Source organism: Ranitomeya variabilis, chromosome 1 (assembly GCF_051348905.1).
Source record: "Ranitomeya variabilis isolate aRanVar5 chromosome 1, aRanVar5.hap1, whole genome shotgun sequence".
In the NCBI taxonomy this organism is placed as follows: domain Eukaryota; kingdom Metazoa; phylum Chordata; class Amphibia; order Anura; family Dendrobatidae; genus Ranitomeya; species Ranitomeya variabilis.
Genome location: NC_135232.1, coordinates 111,791,812 through 111,810,056, shown reverse-complemented (window position 1 = coordinate 111,810,056; position 18,245 = coordinate 111,791,812).

The following is an 18,245-nucleotide window of genomic DNA, read 5'->3' as shown; positions in this document are numbered from 1 at the left end:
AGCTTGTCAAGCGCTGGCAGAGGATCAATCTCCAAGGCCTTTGCCAGTTTTATGTCACCCATGCAAGAGTATGCCACCAATCCACAGTCTAGACAGAGTAGAGGCGAGATTTACAGAAAGATGGTGAAGGACTACCTAGGTGACCATACCAACGTCCTGCATGATCACTCTGCTCCATACAACTACTGGGTTTCAAAGCTGGACACGTGGCCAGAACTGGCACTGTACGCCTTGGAGGTGCTGGCTTGCCCTGCCGCTAGCGTGTTGTCAGAGCGGGTCTTCAGTGCAGCTGGTGGCATCATCACCGATAAGCGTACACGCCTGTCAACTGACAGCGCTGACAGGCTGATGCTTATCAAGATGAATAAAGCATGGATTTCTACAGATTTCCACTCGCCACCGTGTTAAAGCAGCTCAAACTGAAGTCTGTCATGTCACCGTGCCACTCTCCGTGCTGACGCTGCTGACGCCTCCACATGCTGGGTCTTCGCTACCTCCAAACTATGTAATTGTGCCACTCTGTGGCCTCAATGTGTAAGGAATGATGCTGCTGCCGCCTCCTCAAGGGTCCGTCACCGTGCCACTCTCCGTGCTGACGCCTCCACATGCTGGGTCTTCGCTACCTCCAAACTATGTAAATGTGCCACTCTGTGGCCTCAATGTGAAAGGAATGATGCTGCTGCCGCCTCCTCAAGGGTCCGTCACCGTGCCACTCTCCGTGCTGACGCCTCCACATGCTGGGTCTTCGCTACCTCCAAACTATGTAATTGTGCCACTCTGTGGCCTCAATGTGTAAGGATTAAGGAATGATGCTGCTGCCGCCTCCTCAAGGGTCCGTCACCGTGCCACTCTCCGTGCTGACGCCTCCACATGCTGGGTCTTCGCTACCTCCAAACTATGTAATTGTGCCACTCTGTGGCCTCAATGTGTAAGGAATGATGCTGCTGCCGCCTCCTCAAGGGTCCGTCACTGTGCCGCTCTCCGGCCTTATGCTGCCTCCGCATGCCGTGCCCATAGCTGCCATGCTGTGTCAGGCTCAATTTCGGTGTGTTTCACCTGCTACCTCATCAAAGTGGGTCACTCTGTCACCACAAAGCTGTTGGCCATAATTTGGCGTAATGGTGCATTTGGGCAGCCTCAGAGGCAACTATGCATGCTGCCCCTGCTGTTTCCTGTCCATTCCAGTGTTGTTTCCATCATTTTCTGAGCTTCCCAGGTTTTTAGGCGACCTTCCCTGTGCAGAGCTTTGGTCCCGCTGAAAAATGTTCGAGTCTCCCATTGACTACAATGGGGTTCGTTATTCGAAACGAACACTCGAACATCGGGAGATGTTCGACTCGAACAACGAGCACCCGAACATTTTAGTGTTCGCTCATCACTAGTGTTGTACCTTAATCTTCATTTACCTTACTTTAGCACAAATGTTATGAATATATATTTATAATAACTATTTTATTTGCTATGTGTACAAATATAAGTTAATATAGACTTAGATGTCATTATGTTTGCTAGATTTCAGGTCATGCAGCCTGTTTATAGATTATATAACAACTTAAAGCACTAGATTGTTTTTCCACCAGTTACGAGCAGCATATTTCCGGACCACCACATATCTGTATCTCATCAGTTCAGTTTTATATTCACTGAGGGATTTTATGCGACTTCCTAGTATTGCACTAAATAAAATAGGGATCTTTTAAAAATACATAGTTTGTAATTTTTTTTTTATAACTCAAATATTATGTTATTCCCATAATTTTGTTTACAGTTGTATGTTTTAACCTATTTGTGTCCAGATATTGTGTCTCCTTGTTAGCCAATATTCCAAATGTGAGGTTTTTTTTATTGATACATTTAAAGAGAACCTGTCAGCAAGATTTAGCCCTATAAACTAAAGCCATGTCCATTATGGCGCTGTGATGCTGATTAATCTGATACCTGATATAAATGGATCCGATTAGTGGCTGATGAAACTTCACAAAGGTGAGTATTTCAGAAAATTAAGTCTTGTGTGTTTTGTGGCAGGACATTGGGGCAGGAGCTTCTTCTGGTTTTCTGCCCCCCCTCCAGCCTCCTCTATTTCATGTACAGGTCACTGATTATTCAGTGACCTGCCTCCTTTTTAAAATTCCGTGTCACCACCATCATTGTGTGGCGGTCAGTGCACAGTGTGAGTCAGCATGCGCAGATCAAGATTTTGGTTTGGTGGCAGGTCACAGAATAATCAGTTATTAGGAGCAGTGCCTGGTGAAAGGCTATGAAGGAACAGATGAATGACCTCGGGGAGACCAAAACATCCAACACTGCAGAGACACCATCACGTGTTTCTCAACGCAGTGATCCAGAACACTGCCCCCATCCCTTATGGGAAATATGCAAACGCATGTAAAGTAAGCTGCGGAGACACCATCACGTGTTTCTGGACGCAAGCAATGAATAGCCAGGCCTTTCTCCGGGAAGGAACAACCACGGGAAGGGCGGCATCCAATAAAGGAGAATATCCAATAAAGGAAGACCACCTATGCCAAGCATGGTATCCATCCACAAACAGCTGTTTCGGGGTTTTTGCCCCTCATCAGTGTGGAGTAGGAAACTGGCTATTAGGAGCAGTGCCTGGTGAAAGGCTATGAAGGAACAGATGAATGACCTCGGGGAGACCAAAACATCCAACACTGCGGAGACACCATCACGTGTTTCTCAACGCAGTGATCCAGAACACTGCCCCCATCCCTTATGGGAAATATGCAAACGCATGTAAAGTAAGCTGCGGAGACACCATCACGTGTTTCTCGACGCAAGCAATGAATTCATTGCTTGCGTCGAGAAACACGTGATGGTGTCTCCGCAGCTTACTTTACATGCGTTTGCATATTTCCCATAAGGGATGGGGGCAGTGTTCTGGATCACTGCGTTGAGAAACACGTGATGGTGTCTCCGCAGTGTTGGATGTTTTGGTCTCCCAGAGGTCATTCATCTGTTCCTTCACAGAATAATCAGTGACCTCTGCAAGAAGCAGAGAAGGCTGGTGAGAGGTCAGAGAACCAGAAGATCCAACCACCACGTCTCACTGTTCTGCAATTTCTCAGACAGATTCTTGAACTTGTGAGTGATGTCAACAGGAAGGAGGATAAACCTGTTGCCAAGTATGGGTGGCTACACCACTGTTGTGATGCTAGATGCCTTTGTTTTCAAGGTATTGAAACAATTCTGCCATCACCCAGAAAAGGTAACTTCGATAAGAGAATTCTACATAATCCCAATGGATCTTTTGACTCAAAAGTGTCAAACCACAGGGTCTCAATGATGTGATATCCTTTGTACCATTTATATGATTTTATATTATATTAGTAGTCTTCATAGATTTTATGGGTTAGTAGGCCCTTTCCCCATTCCTGTTCACTCCCCTTTTTCCTTTCTGGATCCAATTGGCTATTGATCATTACCCTCCTTTGGTTTTCTCATACGGAACGTTGTGCTTTTGCTGTATAGTTTGGCTGCTGACTCGGCTTCCCTGCTGGGTACTGTGTACCTCCCTACCGTATTCTCTATTATACGACTGGCTATATGATTCATGCTATATGTCTCGTAATCACCAGAAAAAATATATTCAGGGTATAAATTAGGTATAACCAAACAGGACTGAAAAAACCCTTTAAAATATAACTTTTAATATTCAGAGTAAAAATTACCCAAATTAATGGGTCAGGAGACAGTAACACCTTAATCTATACAATCTAATGAAAGGATAGAGACTAAAACGGTGGGGGGGGCGTGATCTGATCCCTTACTCACCCTACCTCACAGCGGAGGTTGGCACCCTAAGTTCGACATGGCGCCCCCACTCGTCGACGGCTCTCCCTTATGACCCTATAGGATCTTAACAAAATGAAACTTCCACCACACCACAAACCTTATATAAAGTGCAATAGTGCTTTAAAAGGTGCAATAAAAGCTGTAGAAATCTTTTTGTGGATAAATTTCCACAAGAGAAGGAAGTATGATTTTATTTCCCTTCTATTAGTCTTATATATATGGAGGTGCAAGGTGTCTACAATACAAGATAAATCAAAGCATCTGCAATATATGGCAACAGTAGTCCTGCCTACAGTCACAGAACATGCCTGACACCTGTGATATTATTAAACACCTGAGTTAAATACACAAAATATGAAAACAATTTGTATATACATGTAGGCAGAGATATACAAAGTCACAATGCTATATCAGATATATCAGCATAATGATTACCCCCTGCCACACACTAGCACCTCAGAAGATTAAATTACAGACATAAATGGCACAAAAGAATAGTCAAGAAAAAATATATATAGGATGTACTCATCCATATGATGCCGCCCATTATGCTGATATATCTGATATAGCATTGTGACTTTGTATATCTCTGCCTACACGTATATACAAATTGTTTTCATATTTTGTGTATTTAACTCAGGTGTTTAATAATATCACAGGTGTCAGGCATGTTCTGTGACTGTAGGCAGGACTACTGTTGCCATATATTGCAGATGCTTTGATTTATCTTGTATTGTAGACACCTTGCACCTCCATATATATAAGACTAATAGAAGGGAAATAAAATCATACTTCCTTCTCTTGTGGAAATTTATCCACAAAAAGATTTCTACAGCTTTTATTGCACCTTTTAAAGCACTATTGCACTTTATATAAGGTTTGTGGTGTGGTGGAAGTTTCATTTTGTTAAGATCCTATAGGGTCATAAGGGAGAGCCGTCGACGAGTGGGGGCGCCATGTCGAACTTAGGGTGCCAACCTCCGCTGTGAGGTAGGGTGAGTAAGGGATCAGATCACGCCCCCCCCACCGTTTTAGTCTCTATCCTTTCATTAGATTGTATAGATTAAGGTGTTACTGTCTCCTGACCCATTAATTTGGGTAATTTTTACTCTGAATATTAAAAGTTATATTTTAAAGGGTTTTTTCAGTCCTGTTTGGTTATACCATGCTATATGTCTCCTTAGTGTCAGCTCAATTGCCAACTAGTTACATGTGATATGTGAAGATATCACTTATATGTACGCACTGTAAATATTAACTATATACAACTTAGTTTATGGCATCCCTATCACACTAAATTATGAATGTCCCTTGTAAATGTGCGGCATACACATATAGGGCTTCTTGTGTATGAATTGTTTTTATGGGCTATAGTTTCTTTGCTAATGAGAATATTTCATAGTGTCTCCTGATGAGTCATTAAACTGAGTGCAACGAATCGCATTGAGACAATAAACAGAGATAATATTTGATTTGAAGATTTAAACATTAGAGAGACATGTGGATTTGCTTCTGTTTTGTTAGTAGTGATTAGCAAATAGTGAAATATTCGGATTCAGGAAAATCAGCACAAATAATTTCTAATATCCATGTATTCGTACCGAATAAAGAATCCAATGCAAGTCAATGGAAAAGTCGAATATTTTTCTGCTGGAACCAACAAACAAGTCTGGGGGCATGGGAAAAGAGCTGAAATGGATGTGAAAGAGCTAAAACTAAATGAGAAAAGCATAGAGAATATGACTGCATGCCTTTCTAACTCACTTATGGTATCTAGGAAAAATGTTGTCAAACCATTGTGCAGGTTTTACATATTTATAAAAAGACCTACCAAACCAAACCTAATTTTGCAAAAAATGTTAAGACTTTTTTTTCCCTTCATAATTACATGTGTATAAAGCAAAATAAAAAAGAAATACAAAAAAAATTATACCTCCCCTTTAGCATATGTTCACACGGAGCGCTTTTGCTTTAGTTTTTCCTTTAACATTTGTGAGGGCACTCACTCCTACATTTGGGAGGTCCCTCCCTCATTCCAAATTGTGAGCTAGATAGTGGAATACATATTCTCCATCCCTTTACAATGCCAGTTCAAACATACCCATTTGAATTTTGGGCTTTGTCCACCATCACCACCATGTCCACCGCCACATCATTATGCGGCCCTTACTTCACATTTTCCAGAAGGTGCCGTGAAACCTGAGTTTGGGAAGGGCCCGCAGGTGGCCCTGTATCATACATTTGGGAGAGCTCTCATTCCTATATTTGTGAGGTCCCTCCCTCATTCCAAATAGCAATATAGTGGAGTACATATTCCCCATTCCTTTGCAATGCCAGTTCAAACTTGCCCATTTTAATTTTGGCCTTGGCCCGCCACCACCATGTCCACAGCTATGTCGTTATGTGGCCCTCGATTCACATTTTCAGAGTTCCAGAAGGTGCCATGAAACCTGAATTTTGTGAGCTTCACAGTTCATTTTGGCCACCAGATCTCAATGGAACTACTGTCATAGCGGGTGAAGCTGCTGTAAGGTGAATATAATACAGGAGTTGAGTGAGACTTCATGGTGCTGCTTGTCAACATACTGGAGCCTTTGTCTGCCATCCAACCCACACCATCCTTGTCCGGGTTCATCAGTGGTGTAGCGCACTTACCAAATTTTGACAGGTTCCTAGAACGAGATCCAATCACCTTCTGATCTGTAACACCACCTTGGTGGGTACCACCACATCCATGTCCCTTACTGTCACCCTTTCTCATGTTAAATATGTTATGATTAGTGTTGAGCATTCCGATACCGCAAGTATCGGGTATCGGCCGATACTTGCGGTATCGGAATTCCGATACCGGGATTCCGATACTTGCCGCGTATCGGATACCGGAATCGGAAGTTCTAAGATTCAAAAAGCAGAAATTCAGCCAATGAGATTGATTCCAAGTGTGGGCACATCCTGTTTAGCATGGAGGGCATGAAACTACTGGCAAGGCTGTGATTGGCTGGTGTAATGATGTCATGATGCAGTTTAAAAGTCGCTGGCGCCATTTTGCGATCACTCTGCTGTGAATTCAGTTAGTGACAGGACGCTGTTTGCTGACTGAGGGACAGTTTAGAGATAGCGATTTGCTTCTTTGTGCTTTCCAAAGGCTAATTTAGCAACCGCTGTGTTCACCTACTATTCACCTTGCTTTTGCCTTGTAGCGCTGTTTTCACAGCGATCTGCAGGGTCTGTGTGTGTGTGTGTGTGAGTGCAGCCCAGTCTCCAGTCTGAGTGCAGCCACATAGGCCATCCATAGTTGGTTGTATTCAGTTCAGGGAGGGTGGTTCATTGCCTCATACTGTTCCTTTTTTTTTTTTTTTTTCCCAAGTAGTGTAGTCTGCTGCTAATTTATTCAAAAAAATCCTATTAGTGTCTTTCCACCCGTCTCCAGCTAATTTGTGGAAAAACACTACATAGGATAAAGTAGAGGAGGGTTTTTGGGCCTTGCAGCGCCGTTTACGGCTGTCTGCACGGTCTCCGTGTGACTGCAGCTCGCCCTGTAATCTGTGAGCAGCTGTAGCCTGGTTGTCTCCAGCTCAGGGTTTTTCACTGCGTCATACCGCCAAATCAATTTTCTTTTTTTTCAAAGTAGTGTAGTCTGCTGCTAATTAATTTTAAAAAATCCTATTAGTGTCTTTCCACCCGTCTCCAGCTAATTTGTGGAAAAACACTACATAGGATAAAGTAGAGGAGGGTTTTTGGGCCTTGCAGCGCCGTTTACGGCTGTCTGCACGGTCTCCGTGTGACTGCAGCTCGCCCTGTAATCTGTGAGCAGCTGTAGCCTGGTTGTCTCCAGCTCAGGGTTTTTCACTGCGTCATACCGCCAAATCAATTTTCTTTTTTTTCAAAGTAGTGTAGTCTGCTGCTAATTAATTTAAAAAAATCCTATTAGTGTCTTTCCACCCGTCTCCAGCTAATTTGTGGAAAAACACTACATAGGATAAAGTAGAGGAGGGTTTTTGGGCCTTGCAGCGCCGTTTACGGCTGTCTGCACGGTCTCCGTGTGACTGCAGCTCGCCCTGTAATCTGTGAGCAGCTATAGCCTGGTTGTCTCCAGCTCAGGGTTTTTCACTGCGTCATACTGCCAAATCAATTTTCTTTTTTTTCAAAGTAGTGTAGTCTGCTGCTAATTAATTTAAAAAAATCCTATTAGTGTCTTTCCACCCGTCTCCAGCTAATTTGTGGAAAAACACTACATAGGATAAAGTAGAGGAGGGTTTTTGGGCCTTGCAGCGCCGTTTACGGCTGTCTGCACGGTCTCCGTGTGACTGCAGCTCGCCCTGTAATCTGTGAGCAGCTATAGCCTGGTTGTCTCCAGCTCAGGGTTTTTCACTGCGTCATACCGCCAAATCAATTTTCTTTTTTTTCCAAATAGTGTAGTCTGCTGCTAATTTATTCAAAAAAATCCTATTAGTGTCTTTCCACCCGTCTCCAGCTAATTTGTGGAAAAACACTACATAGGATAAAGTAGAGGAGGGTTTTTGGGCCTTGTAGCGCCGTTTACGTCTGTCTGCACGGTCTCCGTGTGACTGCAGCTCTATCTGTTGTCAGTTCAGCCCCCAAAAAATAAATAAATAATAAAGTTCACCAAACACACCAGTTACACCACTTTACATTTCTGTAGGCCACATTAGCTCATATTAAAGTCTAGTCCACACTTTAGATAATTAGTGCTTCTTATACCTGTTAGGAGGAGTTGCTCAGGAATAAGCACACAAATCCGTTAGTACTTTTCTGCTTATCTTTATCAGTCAACCAAGATGAAGAAGGCAGTGAGTAAGGCACGGGGGCGTGGGAGCCGTCGCGGAGCAGGGAGGGGACGTGGGGATTCTGTGCCTGCTGCGGGCACCGGTGACTCATCAGCACCCACTTTCACCAGGCAACAGTCGTTCATGCGAAGCTTTGTGTCCGAGCGCCGTACACCGCTGCTGCGTGAAGAACAAATTGAAGCTGTTGTCGGATGGATGGCAGCTAATGCATCAACTTCCATTAGTGCCACATCCTCTCAGACACAGAGCACTGGAGAGCAGCCATCTGTCTCTTCACCACCTGCCAAATTGCCCAGGCAGACAGAGAGCCCAGGACAGGAGCCGTCTCTACTTCTGTTCTCTGAATCTCTTGGCTTGGAAACAGGGGGCCAGCCAAGCAGCATTGGAGAAATGGAAGAAGAGGCAGGGTGCAGTGATGCCCAACAGCTTTTTCTGTCTTCCTCTGAAGAGGCGGGTGGGCCAGTGGCTCCGGTCACCACATCGCAGGCCGCATCAGCTGATGATGACACTCAGGTGCCACTTACTGGTGCGTGCTCTGCTGCTGAGACTACCCAGGAGGAGCAGTTGGGGGCAGAGGGTAGTGTAGATGATGAGGTCCTCGACCCATCTTGGCGTGAGGGACAGGAAGGTGGTGGGAGCAGCTCTGAGGAAGAGATTCCCCGTACGGCCCAAAGAGGGAGAGGGAGGGGGAAGACTGCGGATCCTGCAGCCTCCGCTTTGGCACCCGTTAGGAGCATGTCTCTTCCAAAAGCCAAAAAGGGCGCTCCCAAGACTTGCAGTGCCTGGTCCTTTTTTGACACAGTTGCAGATGACATTTGCTATGTCAGATGCAACGTGTGTCATCAAAAAGTCAAAAGAGGGAAAAATGTCAGCAACCTCAATACCTCCAACATGTGGAAACATGTGCGCAACAGGCACCCGGCGGAGTTAGAAAAACACACTGAAGAGGTAGGCCAACCAACAGCGGCAGCTACCACCTCTTCAGCTCGTGTTGCCTCTTCCTCTACCTCACACGCAGCTGGTTCGGCGTCCTCCCAGGATCGCCGTGGAAGAACCTCTGCCCCTGTTGTCCAGAGACCCGCTGTAATTCCACCCGCAGCGCCACTTTCCCAGTCATCCACACACTCCCAGCCCAGTCTACAGCCATCGGTAGTACAGGCATGGGAGAAAAGGCGGCCTTTCTCGTCAAACCACCCACGAGCACAGGCTCTGACTGCAGGCATTGCCAAACTTCTGTCACTGGAAATGCTGTCATTCAGGCTGGTGGAGACTGACAGCTTCCGTGACTTGATGTCATTGGCAGTCCCACAGTACAATGTGCCCAGCCGCTTTTACTTCAGCAGGCAAGCCGTCCCTGCCCTGCAGAAGCATGTGGAGGGACACATAAAACACGCGCTACTGAACGCCGTCAGTAGCAAGGTCCACCTCACCACCGATGCGTGGACCAGTCAACATGGACAGGGGCGATACCTTTCCCTCACTGCCCATTGGGTTAATGTCGTTGAGCCGGGTACAGACCGTGCGAGTGGCGCAGGACGTGTCCTGCCCACTCCAAGGATTGCAGGAATCCATTCTGTACGCATTGACTCCTCCTCTTACACCAGTTCCTCAGAATCATCGCTGCAGGAGCCGTCACAGTCCACCTCCACATGGACCCGTGATGAACGTGTACCTGTTACGACCGACATGAGCACAGCCGTGGCCAAACGTCAACAGGCCGTCTTGAAATTAATTTTCTTGGGGAATCGTAGCCACACAGCGCAGGAGCTCTGGAATGCCATCAAGCAGGAGAGCGATGTGTGGTTTGTGCCAGCGAATCTCCAGCCAGGCATGGTAGTGTGTGATAATGGCCGAAATCTGGTGGCAGCTCTGGGCCTCGGCAACCTCACTCACATCCCATGTCTGGCACATGTGCTCAATTTGGTCGTGCAGAGCTTTTTGAGGGACTATCCGGATCTTGATGCACTGCTGCACAAGGTCCGCCTAGAGTGTGCTCACTTGCGGCGTTCCAGCACGGCAAAAGCGCGCATTGCGGCTCTGCAGCGCCGACACCGCCTGCCGGAACATCGCATCATATGTGACCTACCTACCAGGTGGAATTCCACGTTACATATGTTGGAGCGGTTGTGTGAGCAGCAGCAAGCTGTAATGGAGTACCAGCTGCTTCAGGCGCAAAAAAGTCGCAGTCAGCGCCGTACAGACTTCACAACCACAGAGTGGGCCACTATGAATGACGTCTGCCAGGTTTTGCGTCCCTTTGATTATTCCACGCGGATGGCGAGTGCAGATGATGCACTAGTCAGCATGACTGTCCCCCTTATCTGCCTGCTTGAAAAATCACTGCAAGCGCTAAGGGATGATGTTGTGGAAGAGGTGGAGGATGAGGATTCACCATTTCCATCATCTTCTGGACAGTCAGCGCCACGTGGTTCCTCACAAACGCGTAGGCAGGGGACCGTTTGTGAGGAGGATGAGGAGGAGTCAATGGAGGAGGAAGACATCCGTCCAGAGGAGGGAGTTACACAATTGTCCAGTACTCAGTGTGTACAGCGAGGGTGGGGTGATGACGAGCGGGCAGAGATCACGCCTCCAGCAGGGGACAGCGTTTCTTGGGCAGTTGGCAGTCTGCAGCACATGGTGGATTACATGCTGCAGTGCCTGAGAAACGACCGCCGCATCGCCCACATTCTCAACATGTCTGATTATTGGGTGTTCACCCTCCTCGATCCTCGCTACCGGGACAACGTAGAAAGCCTCATCACACCGTTGAACCGGGAGCGAAAAATGCGGGAGTACCAAGACACACTGGTCAATTCCATCATCTTCTCCATTCCAACTGAGAGAAGTGCTGCTAGTGCATTCCAAAGCAGCTCAGTGCGTCCAGGCCGTGGTGGAGGCTCTGCACAAAGAGGGAGCAGAAGCAGTGCCTCTGCCCAAGGCAAGACCAGTATGGCCGAACTGTGGCACAGTTTTCTGTGCCCGCCACAAAAGTCTACACCATCACAGACGGCTCCAGTCAGCAGGAGGCAACGGTTCCGTCAGATGGTGACAGACTACATGTCTTGCCCTCTTGCTGTACTCCCAGACGGCTCTTCCCCTTTCAAGTTTTGGGTCTCAAAGCTGGATACATGGCCAGAGCTAAGCCAGTATGCATTGGAGGTGCTGTCTTGCCCTGCGGCCAGTGTATTATCGGAACGTGTCTTTAGTGCTGCAGGTGGTGTACTAACTGACCGTCGCATGCGACTATCCTCCGATAACGTTGACCGGCTTACTTTCCTGAAAATGAACAAGGCCTGGATCTCGCCGGAATTTGCCACTCCTCCTCCTGATTGAATAATTAGGTCACTGTATACGTTATCCAGGTCTCCTGTTGTGTTCATCTTTCTACCACCTGAACTTAAATTCCTGGGCTCCAACACCGCCAGTTGAGGCTCAGACGTGCCGTCTGCACAGTCAAAACATACGACCCAGTGTTATTGGGTTTCAGTAACGTCAGCTGATCCCCAGCTGTGTAGCCGGCAATGTGTCATGCGACCGCCACGCTGACACAACAACTGAAATGTAAGGGAATCTGTCCCCCCCCCCCCAAGGCGTTTGTTACTGAAAGAGCCACCTTGTGCAGCAGTAATGCTGCCCAAGGAAAAGGTAGCTATTTTTGTTTAGCTCCTTGCACACGCAGAACTTAACACTTATAAAATGTGTCCACTGATACCGTAAAACCGTCCCGGAGGTGGGACTTTCCTTCGTAATGTGACGCAGCCCAGCCGTCATTCCTACCCCCCCGGCGCCGCGCACCGGCTCCTCAGCGTTGTTTTATTCCGTCCAGGAGCCTGCGCTGTTATGTTATCCCGTGGCCAGGCACACTTAGCGCTGCCCGTCTTCTGGCATCATTTGGTGTCTGGATGGCTGCGCCTGTGCGGCCGCGCTGGTAGAGAGCCCGCCTCGCAGTGTCTTCTGATTTAATCCCACTGGGGGCCTGGGATCCATGGACATGCGCAGTGCATATCTGAACCTCCACCTCTCACTCATTTCCCTATGGCTTCTTCAGACTGTTCGGTGTCAGCTGGTCCCTAACAGCATGCCACGGCCGTGACACCGCACAGTCTGAAGAAGCCATAGGGAGATGAGTGAGAGGTGGAGGTTCAGATATGCACTGCGCATGTCCATGGATCCCAGGCCCCCAGTGGGATTAAATCAGAAGACACTGCGAGGCGGGCTCTCTGCCAGCGCGGCCGCACAGGCGCAGCCATCCAGACACCAAATGATGCCAGAAGACGGGCAGCGCTAAGTGTGCCTGGCCACGGGATAACATAACAGCGCAGGCTCCTGGACGGAATAAAACAACGCTGAGGAGCCGGTGCGCGGCGCCGGGGGGGTAGGAATGACGGCTGGGCTGCGTCACATTACGAAGGAAAGTCCCACCTCCGGGACGGTTTTACGGTTGCAGGGGACACATTTTATAAGTGTTTAGTTCTGTGTTTGCAAGGAGCATGATGAAAAGAGCCACCTTTTCCTTTTGCATCTTTTGTGCTGCACAAGCTGGCTCTTTCAGCTACAAACGCCTTGGGGGGGGGGTTAAAGGTTCCCTTTCGACTTTCTCAGGCTTCGGCCTACATTGTGTTCCTCTGCTTTTCCACCTGTCCCTGGGCTCCAACACCGCTAGTTGTTGCCTGGTAGTGCTGTACGCACAGTCCCAACAGTCGCTCCTCTGTTATTGGGGTTCAGTAACGTCAGCTGTTCCCCTGCTGTGTGTGTGGCAATCCCTCCTACCTCCTCCAACCTCCTCCTCCTCCACCTGTCCCTGGGCTCCAACACCGCCAGTTGCCGTCCAGAAGTGCTGTACGCACAGTCAACAGTCCCTCCTCTGTTATTGGGGTTCAGTAACGTCAGCTGTTCCCCTGCTGTGTGTGTGGCAATCCCTCCTACCTCCTCCAACCTCCTCCTCCTCCACCTGTCCCTGGGCTCCAACACCGCCAGTTGCCGTCCAGAAGTGCTGTACGCACAGTCAACAGTCCCTCCTCTGTTATTGGGGTTCAGTAACGTCAGCTGTTCCCCTGCTGTGTGTGTGGCAATCCCTCCTACCTCCTCCAACCTCCTCCTCCTCCACCTGTCCCTGGGCTCCAACACCGCCAGTTGCCGTCCAGAAGTGCTGTACGCACAGTCAACAGTCCCTCCTCTGTTATTGGGGTTCAGTAACGTCAGCTGTTCCCCTGCTGTGTGTGTGGCAATCCCTCCTACCTCCTCCTACCTCCTCATCCTCCACCTGTCCCTGGGCTCCAACACCGCCAGTTGCCGTCCAGAAGTGCTGTACGCACAGTCAACAGTCCCTCCTCTGTTATTGGGGTTCAGTAACGTCAGCTGTTCCCCTGCTGTGTGTGTGGCAATCCCTCCTACCTCCTCCAACCTCCTCCTCCTCCACCTGTCCCTGGGCTCCAACACCGCCAGTTGCCGTCCAGAAGTGCTGTACGCACAGTCAACAGTCCCTCCTCTGTTATTGGGGTTCAGTAACGTCAGCTGTTCCCCTGCTGTGTGTGTGGCAATCCCTCCTACGTCCTCCAACCTCCTCCTCCTCCACCTGTCCCTGGGCTCCAACACCGCCAGTTGCCGTCCAGAAGTGCTGTACGCACAGTCAACAGTCCCTCCTCTGTTATTGGGGTTCAGTAACGTCAGCTGTTCCCCTGCTGTGTGTGTGGCAATCCCTCCTACCTCCTCCTACCTCCTCCTCCTCCACCTGTCCCTGGGCTCCAACACCGCCAGTTGCCGTCCAGAAGTGCTGTACGCACAGTCAACAGTCCCTCCTCTGTTATTGGGGTTCAGTAACGTCAGCTGTTCCCCTGCTGTGTGTGTGGCAATCCCTCCTACCTCCTCCTACCTCCTCCAACCTCCTCCTCCTCCACCTGTCCCTGGGCTCCAACACCGCCAGTTGCCGTCCAGAAGTGCTGTACGCACAGTCAACAGTCCCTCCTCTGTTATTGGGGTTCAGTAACGTCAGCTGTTCCCCTGCTGTGTGTGTGGCAATCCCTCCTACCTCCTCCTACCTCCTCCTCCTCCACCTGTCCCTGGGCTCCAACACCGCCAGTTGCCGTCCAGAAGTGCTGTACGCACAGTCAACAGTCCCTCCTCTGTTATTGGGGTTCAGTAACGTCAGCTGTTCCCCTGCTGTGTGTGTGGCAATCCCTCCTACCTCCTCCTACCTCCTCCTCCTCCACCTGTCCCTGGGCTCCAACACCGCCAGTTGCCGTCCAGAAGTGCTGTACGCACAGTCAACAGTCCCTCCTCTGTTATTGGGGTTCAGTAACGTCAGCTGTTCCCCTGCTGTGTGTGTGGCAATCCCTCCTACCTCCTCCTACCTCCTCCAACCTCCTCCTCCTCCACCTGTCCCTGGGCTCCAACACCGCCAGTTGCCGTCCAGAAGTGCTGTACGCACAGTCAACAGTCCCTCCTCTGTTATTGGGGTTCAGTAACGTCAGCTGTTCCCCTGCTGTGTGTGTGGCAATCCCTCCTACCTCCTCCTACCTCCTCCTCCTCCACCTGTCCCTGGGCTCCAACACCGCCAGTTGCCGTCCAGAAGTGCTGTACGCACAGTCAACAGTCCCTCCTCTGTTATTGGGGTTCAGTAACGTCAGCTGTTCCCCTGCTGTGTGTGTGGCAATCCCTCCTACCTCCTCCAACCTCCTCCTCCTCCACCTGTCCCTGGGCTCCAACACCGCCAGTTGCCGTCCAGAAGTGCTGTACGCACAGTCAACAGTCCCTCCTCTGTTATTGGGGTTCAGTAACGTCAGCTGTTCCCCTGCTGTGTGTGTGGCAATCCCTCCTACCTCCTCCTACCTCCTCCAACCTCCTCCTCCTCCACGTGTCCCTGGGCTCCAACACCGCTAGTTGCCGTCCAGAAGTGCTGTACGCACAGAGCCAAACACCTCGCCAATGTGTTAGTGGGGTTCAGCACCGCCAGCTGTTCCCCTGCTGTGTATACGGCAACGTGTACTGCGACCGCCACGCAGACACAACAAGTTAAATGTAAGGGAACCTGCCCCCCCCCCCCCCAGGCGTTTGTTACTGAAGGAGCCACCTTGTGCAGCAGTAATGATGATGCAAAGGGAAAAAGTGCCTCTTTTCGTGATGCTCCTTGCACATGCTGAACCAAACACTTATGAAATGTGTCCCCACACAGCGTTACACCGTCCGGTAGGTGGAACTTTCCTTTGTCGTGTGACGCAGCACAGCCATCATTTTTACCCCCTTGGCGCCGTGCGCCCCCTCCTCAGCGTTGTTTGAATCTGTCCCGGAGCCTGCGCTGTTAGGTTAGCCCTTGGCCATGCACACATGTTGCGCTGCCCGTCTTCTGACCTCATTTGGTGTCAGGCTGGCTGCGCCTGTGCGGGTGCGCTGGCCGAGATCCCGCCTCGCAGTGTCGTCTAATGTAATCCCACCGCGGGCCTGTGATCCGTGCCCGTGCGCAGTGCATATCCTCTCCTCTCACTCCCCTCCCTACGGCTTCTTCAGACTGTGCGATGTCAGCTGGTCCCTAATAGCATGCCACGGCCGTGACACCGCACAGTCTGAAAAAGCCGTAGGGAGGGGAGTGAGAGGAGAGGATATGCACTGCGCACGGGCACGGATCACAGGCCCGCGGTGGGATTACATGAGACGACACTGCGAGGCGGGATCTCGGCCAGCGCACCCGCACAGGCGCAGCCAGCCTGACACCAAATGAGGTCAGAAGACGGGCAGCGCAACATGTGTGCATAGCCATGGGCTAACCTAACAGCGCAGGCTCCGGGACAGATTCAAACAACGCTGAGGAGGGGGCGAACGGCGACAAGGGGGTAAAAATGATGGCTGTGCTGCGTCACACGACAAAGGAAAGTTCCACCTACCGGACGGTTTAACGCTGTGTGGGGACACATTTCATAAATGTTAGGTTCCGCATGTACAAGGACCATAATTAAAAGAGCTAAGTTTACCTTTTCCAGCATTAGTGCTGTACACAATGGCTCTTTCAGCTACAAACGCCTGGGGGGGGGGGGGTTAAAGGTTTCCTTTCAACTTGCTCGAGTGCAGGCTTCGGCCTACACTCCGCTCCCCCTGCTCCTCCTGCTGACCCTGGGCTCTAACACCGCCAGTTTTTGCCCAGATGTGCTAGCTGCACAGAGAAAAACACCAGCCAATGTGTCAGTGGGGTCCAGCACCGCCAGCTGTTCCCCTGCTGTGTAGCCGGCAACGTGTCCTGCGACCGCCACGCAGACACAAGAACTGAAATTGAAGGGAACCTGTCCCCCCTCCCCCAGGTGTTTCTATGTTTTACAGCTACCTTGAACAGCAGTAATGCTGCATGTGTTCAAGGTGGCTCAGAAACTTATTCTCCTTGCCCATGTTGAAGTGAACACGTCTAAAATGTGTCCTCTGTGACCATTAAAACGTCCCTCAGGTGTGATTTGACTTTGTATTGACACACGCAACAAGCTCCTTGGTAACGCTGCCCGTCTTCTGGCATCATTGTTTGGCTGGCTGCGCTTCTGCGGCCGCCCTGACCCACACAACAGCCCTCGTTGTCTTATTTAATGGGACTGCGAGGGTGTGATTGATGGGCAGGATCAGTGCATCAGTTCGCCTGTCCCTCCTCTCCTTCCGCCTTCTTCGGACTGTGCGGCTTCATGGCCGTGGCATGCGATAAGGGATCAGATGACGCCGCACAGTCTGAAGCGGGTGTAAGGACCCGAGTGTGAGAGGCGAACATATGTGCTGCGCCAGGCCCTGAATCCCAGCCCCGCAGTGTTTTAACAATGTTAAGACACTGCGGGGCTGGGATTCATGGTCATCGCGAACCGCACCGGCCGACATTACATGATGCCAGAAGATGGGCAGCGCTAACGGCGCTAGGCCAGGGGATAACACGACAGCGCAGACTCCTGTACAGCAAATAACAACGCTCGGGAGGCTGCACCCAGCACCAAGGTGGGATTCTTGACACCTGTGCTGCGTCTCATTACAAAGGGAACTCTCGCCTCCATTACACAGTTTGACTGTATAAAGGGCTAAATGTTATACGTGTTCCATTCAGCGTGTGCAAGGAGAAAAATTACAAGAGCAACCTTTGACTTGCGCAGCACTGCTGCTGCATAAGCTGTGGCTCTTCTACTTTGTAACCCCTGAGGGGGGGTTAAAGGTGACTTTTGAAATCGGTTCAATTAGGCTTCGGCCTACACTCTGCTCCACCTGCAGAGCCCGGGCTCCAACAACGCTAGTTGCTGTCCGGAAGTGCTGGCTGCACAGAGCCAAACACCTCGCCAATGTGTCAGTGGGGTCCAGCACCGCCAGCTGTTCCCCTGCTGTGTAGCCGGCAACGTGTCCTGCAAAAGCCACGCAGACACAACACACCCAAAGCTGCCGCCTGTGCAGGCTTCGGCCTACACTCCCCTCCCCCTGCTCCTCCTCCTCCTGCTCCTCCTCCTGCTGTCCCTGGGCTCTAACACACCGCCAGTTTTTGCCCAGATGTGCTAGCTGCACAGAGAAAAACACCAGCCAATGTGTCAGTGGGGTCCAGCACCGCCAGCTGTTCCCCTGCTGTGCAGCCGGCAACGTGTCCTGCAAAAGCCACGCAGACACAAGAACTGAAATTGAAGG